Below are 9,138 nucleotides of genomic sequence, written 5' to 3'. Positions count from 1 at the left end.
GGATCTATGCATACCTGTATCATTTGTCCCTTTTAATTTTTTTGTTAGTTTTTTTTTGTTTGTATGTTTGTTTTGTCATATGTCTGAATCTCCTTGAGGATGGGCCTGCCCTAATCAAACATAAATGTTAAATGCTAGATTGGGAATGTGGATTTGAGCATAAATGTCACGCAAGTTCAGAAGATAAATTTAGGTGTGTTTGATCAGGAACTATTTGAATTTAATTTGCATATTGTTTTGCCTAAAGGTACAGGACCAGAAAACTATTAATCAATTCAATTCAAGTTTATTTGTATAGCGCTTTTTACAATACAAATCATTGCAAAAGCATCTTTACAGAGAAAATTAAGTTTCTACAATATTTAGGAGTAGCTCATCAGTGGGTGACTGTCAATTTATGTGCATACGGCAGAAATGTTCAGAAAAAAATCAATAAAAGACATAAACAAACAGGACGATTAACACTATTAACAGCAATATGCAATCAAACTTATAGCAAAATGTGGTAGTTCTAGGTGGTATGTTGTCTCTGTGTTAGCATCATTTCATCTGAGATCCTCTGAGGGGTTGGCATAATCTCTTCTCAAGGTGTTCTGGATCCAGGCTGGAGCTTGTGTAAATGCCTAGTTACCACGGGAGGTTTACATTTACATCCCGTGGTAACTAGGATTTTACACAAGCTCCAGTCTGGATCCAGAACACCTGAGAAGAGATTATGCCAACCCCTCAGAGGATCTCAGATAACCCGTGGCAAAGCAGAGAAACAAATAGGAGACATAATTAGCGTAGCTGCTGTTCCAGCCAAGTAAAATTAATTAGATTAACCCAAGCTAAAGAATAATAATGCGCATTTGAACAGAGATAACTGCAGTCCAAAATTATGAGTTGCATTATTTGAATGCTTGGCCAAAGAGGTGTGTTTTTAATCTAGATTTAACAGTAGAAAGTGTGTCTGAACCCCGAACATTATCAGGAAGGCTATTCCAGAGTTTGGGAGCCAAATGCGAAAAAGCTCTACCTCCTTTAGTGGACTTTGCTATCCTAGGTACTATCAAAAGTCCAGCGTTTTGTGACCTATTAGGGCGCGTGATGATGGATTGTGGCGTGGTAGAATACTAGTTAGGGTATGCAGGAGCTAAACCATTAAGGGCCTTATAAGTAAGTAATAATATGCTTGTGCTGAAACAGAAGCTTAATACGGTTAGCCTAGTGCAGAGACGGTAGGAATTGGGTCGGTAAATATGATCATATGTTTCTGACTGTTAAGGGGACTCTCACGCCGCTGCATTTTTGGACTACCTTAGCTTGTTATTGAGGATGCAGGACAACCAGCTAGCATTGCTTACAATAGTCCGTCCCGTTTAGATAAAACATTGTTGTTATCATCAAGGCATTTTGCGTATTAGTATGTTGACTGGACCATCACAGGTCAGCAGCAAAGAAATTAGTTGAATAAATGGAGTAGATACATTTGGTGTTATTTAAACCATATTTACTAGTGCAAGGTTTGCGTCATATTCTGAGTTTTGCTTTCACTGTTTTAATTAATTTTGATGCTACTTAAATCAGTTTTTTTTGTGTTTTTTGCGAGTGGGATGAATTAATGCACATTCACATTTAGTCTAGAACTACATCCCTGGGCATTATGGATGAGGAGTGGTTTGTTGACAGTTTGCACTTTAGCATGGCAGCTCGTGGATTAAATGCACGCATCCGCTTGAAGTTACGAGCGATGCCCGCTCGCCGTTTTGCAGTGCATTAGAACGTTGTTTTCAAGCCGCATCCGCGCTTCATTATAGAAATGTAGTGTTTGCATATTGTGATGTATACAAACAATGTAACAGATTATGGCCAGGGACAAAACCAGCCTGCGCAGTCTCTCCATAGTTGGGTTGTATTCGTGTTGTTTGCTGGCTTTTCCTCTTATGTTGGAATTTTCCCGGACGTAAATTCTGACCAATTGAAAAGCAGTTTAGGAAATACGTCATGGCCAATGAGCGATGTGGATGTTGTCATGTGACTGCATTTTGGTTCGTTTCAACTGGTTCGGACCAAAGCAATCAGTGTGGTGTGAAAAGGAACCAAAAAAGCTGAAAAATGCTACAATGTATATATTGTTTGCCCTTGGTTCGGACCAAATGAACCGAACTAGAGATGTGAAAGCACACCCTATATTGATTTTGTGCTCCAGGTCACAAATGTATTTGCCCTTGTGGTACTTTGTACTTGCCTTTCAGCTTTTTTGGTTGTGGATCAGATGACTTCAATGATCTTCACTCCCTGACGTTATTGTATGAGCAGGTCCTTACAATCAACTTGGCCAAAAATCTGTTTGTGTTGGTTGTGTGGTGTACATCTTCTGGAACGCCAAAGTCATTACAAATCCGCACTTGGTCTGGCCACCTGAAGACACTACTGGACAGAGACATGGAAACCTGTAGACACACGACTTGCCAGAAAGACGTTGAGGCCCAGTTGCACAACAACAACAAGTAATTAGCTTGAATTCCCAACTAAACATTGCACTCAGTCCACATTTGTTGTCTCGTTTAGAAAAGTTTATTTGAACATTTGTTTGCTACACTGCACTCTACACGTGCAAACACCAAATTCATGCTTCAACACTGTATACCACAAAGATTGCAGACCATTATTTTTGATAGTTTAGAGTATTTGTATCATAAAGCAAAGTTACAAATGAAGAGTTATTTACAATGAATGAAAAACGCAAACAATTACAAAAAGGGCTAGTTTAGAGCTGGAATAAAAATAAAACAAAAGTACAAGCATCTTCACTTAAGTTACGAAGTCGATCCATGACAGCATGAGTTATGAAAAATACTGGTGCCACCCAAACGGTTACAAAATGCTACTATCAAAAGTACAGATCATATAAAATACAATCTAGTTCATAAACATTGTAGTCAGTAACTGATAATGGTAAGAACGCCGAAGGTAAACTTTAACTGAAGATCCCAATCATAAATATCATGAGCTCTCTTTATATTCCCTGTGTCGTGCTGACATGGTCACAGGCAGAGCACATAGGCAGAATAAACTCTTGTGTCCGTTAATTATTAAATGAGGATTTGGCGTGGATGTCCTCGCCTCCCAGTTAAAGCTACTTGCGATATGAAATCTTCATCCTTGTCCAATGAAGGCAGATATTCAGCTAGTGACTTTGCATCTGGAAGTCAGTTCACATGAATGAACGGACTCAGCAGAACAAAGATTTCATAGTTTCTTCTCGGAGGACCCAAAACCACAGGGACGTACCTGCCGCGAGCGTCCCCGTTTATCTTCTCAGTGAGGTAGTCCCTTGTGGATTGGAGTTTCTCAAACGCAAGGTAAATTTGCACTGGCCATGGTGTGGATAGTAATCATTATAATCCATGAACTGTTGCATAGGCCCCTTCTCCAACAAAGTCACTTGTATGTATTTGCTGAATTCTCTGTAAAAAATGTTCCCTTGTGTCGACACCAGTTGAGGGACTATTGTTAATTACAATCCAACAAACCAGTTTGTCCCTTTTTGGAATCACAAATCCTCATTAGGTTTCTTCCTGGTTCATCAAGCGCATCCGTACAGGAAATATCAGCATCCTGTTCTGTAGCTGAGAGTGAGATTGAACAGGTTTTCCAGACCTGGTATCCTTTTGGTGTTGGTTGGTGATTCCAAATGCATCCAATATCCACCTCTGAACGGAGAGACGAGGAGGATGGAGAGGGGTTGGACAGATCCCAGCTTATGGCTATTATGAAAAATTATCACATCACACTGCATCAATTGTAGAGAGCTCTATCATCCGTCAGATGACCAATAAATCAAATATTATAAAACTTTTCTGCAGTCACTGAAACTCAAACCTATAATTTTCCAGGCCAAACCATAACAAACTATAGTTTCCCTCCTCTGCCTTTTCAGTTACATAGTGGTATTGCTCTTGGCAGAGTTGTTTTTGTGAATTTTGATCTGGTCTAAAAACTGGAGGTGGCAGTTTTTTTTTTTTTTGAAGGTGAGAGGGACCAGAAAAACATAACGCCCAAGAGATGACACACCGGCCAACGTCATTATGATACCAGACGCAACAGCGATGGACCATTTATGTTTTGCCATTTTTTGACCTAAAGAGAATCATTGAAGAAAGTGTTATTACTTTTACAAACAAGAATTTAACAAAATTCTTCAATAAGACTACTGTATCAGTTCACACATATTGATGAGAAGCAAAAGCTACACAAATTAAAAGTTAATCCTTATTCTTGTTATAAGCCATTTTAGTCTAATAAAAATATATTCACATGATATTATTTGAAAAAAAGTCTGAAAAAGTACTCAGTTCAGTTCCTCACCTGATATAAAAAGAAATAATAAATCTGTAATTTGGTGCCCGATATACAACAAACACATAAGAGAGTTTCTGTCAAAAGACAAGTAAATATATATATTGGGTTTGTCTTGAGCTTTGTGACACACTGGAGGAAGTGCCAATGCTTGGAAAGAGTTTACGACAGCGAACCAATCACAATTCAGTATACAATATCGACTAATGACATCACCTGTAGCATGAGTGGGCGCTGTAAGTGTTAAGGTGCTAGCTATTTCTAAGTAGGTGGAGTTTGTCTGTGTGTGCCGGTGTTATGAGACATTCGGTTTTCGGAGCATTTTCGGTTTCCGTTGAGCGGAGCATACATGAATATTCATGAGTTTTCCCGACATGCACATGGAAGCAGGTGGAACTGAGAATTTCAGTTGCCATGCTCCTTGTATCTCATGCAGGTTAATGGAATATTTTTTGAAAAAGGTAAATGTCGGCCCATTTACAGCGTTGCACAAACCTGTGGCCTAAACTACTAATGTTATTGTTCATACCAATTTTGTAACAATTTATAATGGTGTTTTATTAGTCTGCAACATGTTTGTACAGTCGTCACTGACTGAATGAATTGCAGACACTCAGCACACTTAAGCTAGTTGGATAATTCTTTGATTTCATTGTCGTTGTGCTGTAAGCTTGCACTGCTTTAAAACTATGTCCTGGTTGTTAGTTGTTACAGTGCAACAGCTGAAAATAAACTTGTATTTGTGGACTAATTGTTTTTCATCTGTGCTGATGTGATTGTTCTTAAACTGTTAAGCTTAAGCTATGTATAAAAAATGAATAGGAATCTAAGACCACACACAAGCATGAAAGTGTTCCTTTAATAAGTAAAATTTTGGATGTAACAAAATTGTATAGACAGACGTTTAAAAGTATTCCTTCATATTTGGTACCTAGTAAATGAGAAAACAAAGACTTCACTGCATTTTTATGGAATGGAAATAAGCAATTTCATAGTTAAAAAATAATTTTATTAACAAATGTGCATGTACTTTGTGCTTTTCTCAATGATTATCAATTGGTTTCTATGGATTTGTATTAGTAACGTTCTTTGTTCGTTCACCAACTGCTTTAGGCTATCAGATTAAAAATATTGAAAAACTTTAATGTTGTGAAATAATTTTTACAATTTTAAAATAAAAGTGTCTTTCCCACTGTATGTCTATACTTTGAAAAACAGAATCTTTGGATTTTTTACAAAATAAATTCATTACACATCATAGCAAATAAATCATTAAACAACAGAAGATATAACATAAAGCCCAAATGGACATGATGAACACAAACTCTTAAAAAATAACATTTAAGCAAAACATTTAAACAAAATAACTTTCAAATGATGGAGTGGCCATGGCAGGGAAAGCGGCAATATCAGTTGTACAGATTTGACTGTAAATTATACATTGATATTTGTTCTTTTTTACTTTCTAAAAACTGTAAAATTACATGGAAATGTCTGTTAGACTCTTGTGACAGTATTTTTCCCCCTGTATTATAGTACGGGAACTTACTGTTAACCTATTACCATTTTTTTTTCCTTAACAGGTTTTACGCAATTTTATTAGTTAAAATGAACTTATTTTTTTACAGATGTCAAGCTCTCAAGTTCTCCAGTGCCTCATGATCCTTCAGAGATCAATCTAATATGCCGGTTTGCTGGCACACTTAACATTTCTTTTGCTGAATGTAGCACAGTTAACAAAAGCCTTTACATTTAACTTTAGCATCTAACTCATTTAATAACCAGACACTTTTTATCCAAATCGACTTACAAAGGAGACACAATAGAAGCAATCAGACCAATGATAGAACTACAACAGCATACAAGTGCGATGACAAGGTCTCATTAGTTCTAGTGCAGTAACACGTAGCTGTTTTTTTTTTTTAAAGAAAAGAAAAGAAAAGGTAAGTGTGAGTTAGTAGTTAGTCAAGTTTTTTGAAAATGACTAAAGACTCAGCTGTTCGAAATGAGATTGGGAGGTCATTCCACCAGCTGGGTACAGTCCAGGAAAAGGTCTGTGAGAGTTATTTTGAACCTCTTTGGGATGGCACCACAACGCGTTGTTAACTTGCAGAACGCAAGTTTCTGGAGGACACATAAGTTTGAACTAGTGAGTTTAGGTATATTGGTGCAGTGCCTGTGGTCGTCTTGTAGGTAAGCATCAGTACCTTGAATTTAATGCGAGCGGCTACTGGTAGCCAGTGTAACCTGATGAGGAGAGGAGTAACTTCAGCATTTTTTTGGTTCATTGAAGACCACTCTCGCTGCTGCATTCTGGATCAGTTGCAGAGGCTTGATAGAACATGAAGGCCCGCCAAGAGAGCATTACAATAGTCCAGTCTGAAGAGAACAAGAGCTTGGACAAGAAGTTGTGCAGGTTGCTCTGACATGAAGGTTCCGATCTTCCTAATGCTGTATAAGGCAAATCTGCAAGACTTGCTTGTACTACCATTATACAGCGACAGGATTCCTTGATGAACAGAAAGTTCAGAAGAACATTCCCGGTTACTTAGCTGTAACCTTGTTCCCTGAGAAAGCGGAACGGGATGCTGTGAATAATGTGTGTAACACGTCGATAGAATTGACCCGGCGGTAATATAGCCTCGGTTGATGACGTCATCGGAGCGCGCCCGCAACACGGGGTATAAATAGATAAGCCACAGGTGCATCAACAGGACATTTTGTCTGAAGGCAGTCCTGGGACATATTTCAGTACCGGCAACGCAGCGCGCAGCATCTCGTTCCGCTTTCTCAGGGAACAAGGTTACAGCTAAGTAACCGGGAATGTTCCCTTTCGAAAGCTTCAGTCGATGCTGTGCTGCTCAGTAGCATTGGGAACGAGAATACCCACGCCGCCGTGCTTGAAAATGTCTGGACCCCTAAGGTTGTGCAGGTGTGCTACCAAACCACAAGAAGGCCTCAGACATTAGCTTGTGATGTTGACTCAAGGACATGAGAGCCCGGAGGAGTAGCATGGACATCCAAACTATAAAATCTTATGAATGTGTGCAGAGAGGACCAACCTGCCGCATCACAAACCTGTTGTAAGGGGGCACCCCTTGCTAAAGCACTAGAGAGGGCGATCCCCCCTTGTGGAGTGAGCACTAAGACCTATAGGCGAAGCTTGACCGCGCACCTCATAAAGCCAAAGCAATAGCATCCCTGACCCAGTGAGACATGGTCTGCCTGGTGGTGGCAGCTGCTCCTCTGTTACCACCACCATAACAGACGAACAGTTGCTCCGACTTACGCCACTGGCTAGTGCGGTGGACGTAAGTCTGAAGAGCACCGGACTGGACACAGTCTATAAGATTTCTCCTGCTCCGGTGTTGTGAACGGCGGAGGGCAGAAGGCCTCTAGAATGACCCGGATGTACAGCCGAAAACGGAACCTTAGTCATGTAATCAGGATGAGGATGCAGAATCACTTTCACGCTCCCTGGGGCAAAGTCTAAGCATGATGGTGAGATAGACAGAGCATGCATATCCCAATTCTCTTCAAAGATTTATTGCCATGAGAAAAAAACATTTTTAGAGTTAGAAGTCTAACAGATGCTGACTCTAAAGGTTCAAAGGGGGTTTCAACCAGACCCTCGAGAACTATAGCTAAGTCCCAAGAAGGCATCTTGGTTTTTACTGTAGGCCTCAGTCGTCTGGCCCCACGAAGAAAGCGAGAAAGCAGAGGGTGTCTCCCGAGTGGCATCCCGTCAATCAAGGCGTGGCAAGCTGACAGAGCGGCCACATAAACCTTAAGAGTAGCAGGGCATGTGCCTGTTGACAATTTCTCTTGCATGAAGTCCCAGAAACTGAAGCAATATGGGCAAGTTGACTGGATCTACACATTGTGTACCACACACCACCGTCAAAGACACCCCATTTTACTGGCATAACTCTGTCTGGTGAAGGGAAGCCCTAGCACTAAGAATGGTATCAATAACACCCGGCGAAAGCCCTGTGTTCCTCAGTTGGTACCCTTCAGGGGCCAAACATGAAGATTCCACAGGTCTGGCCTGGGATGGAATATCGTGCCCCCTGCCTTAGACAGAAGGTCCCTCCTCTCCGGAATCGCCCATGGCGAGCTGTCGAGGAGAGATATTACCTCGAGAACCATACCCTGTTCGGCCAACGTTGGTGCTATCAGCAAGAGGCAAGACCCTTGTTGGCGAACTCTGGCTAGGACTCCCGGGAGCAGAGAAAACTGGAGGAAACGCATACAGGCACATTTTGGGCCATGATGGGTGCGCCATCGCATCCAGACCCACAGGGTGGCTGGGTGACTCAGAGAGAAGTAGAGGGACATTGCGCTGTCTGATGGGAGGCGAAGAGGTCCACCTCTGCTTCGTAAAATTTTTCCCAAATCTGTTTCACTACCTCTGGGTGGAGGTTTCCATTCCCCTGTCGGTTAGTGTCTGTCTGGACAGTAAATCCAGGCTCCCCACATTCAAATGCCCCGGAATGTAAACTGCCCTGAGTGACAGGAGCTTGTCCTGGGCCCAAAGAAAAATCTGTCTCGCTATCTTGTTCAGATTGCGTGAGCGCAAACCCCCTGGTGATTTATATACGAGACTGTTGCTGTGTTGTCCACCCGTACTAGGACATGACAGCCTCTCAAATGATGGAGGGAATATTTCAGGGCCAGAAATACGGCCATCAGCTCGAGGCAATTGATGTGCCAATCGAGCTGATGACCCCCCATTCCCCTTGAGCTGGGGTGGCCATCAAGACTGCTCCCCAGCCCATCAGGGAGGCATCTGTT

The 9,138-nt window shown here is 41.1% G+C and overlaps 1 pseudogene; it reads right to left on the bottom strand.

Moving 5' to 3' along the window:
* Positions 1-2,924: 2,924 nt before the first annotated feature.
* Positions 2,925-9,138, bottom strand: part of LOC109075714 — a 19,293-nt pseudogene continuing 13,079 nt past the window's right edge.

Source organism: Cyprinus carpio, chromosome B8 (assembly GCF_018340385.1).
Source record: "Cyprinus carpio isolate SPL01 chromosome B8, ASM1834038v1, whole genome shotgun sequence".
NCBI classification, from domain to species: Eukaryota; Metazoa; Chordata; class Actinopteri; order Cypriniformes; family Cyprinidae; genus Cyprinus; species Cyprinus carpio.
This window is presented reverse-complemented; position numbering and strand designations above follow the sequence as displayed.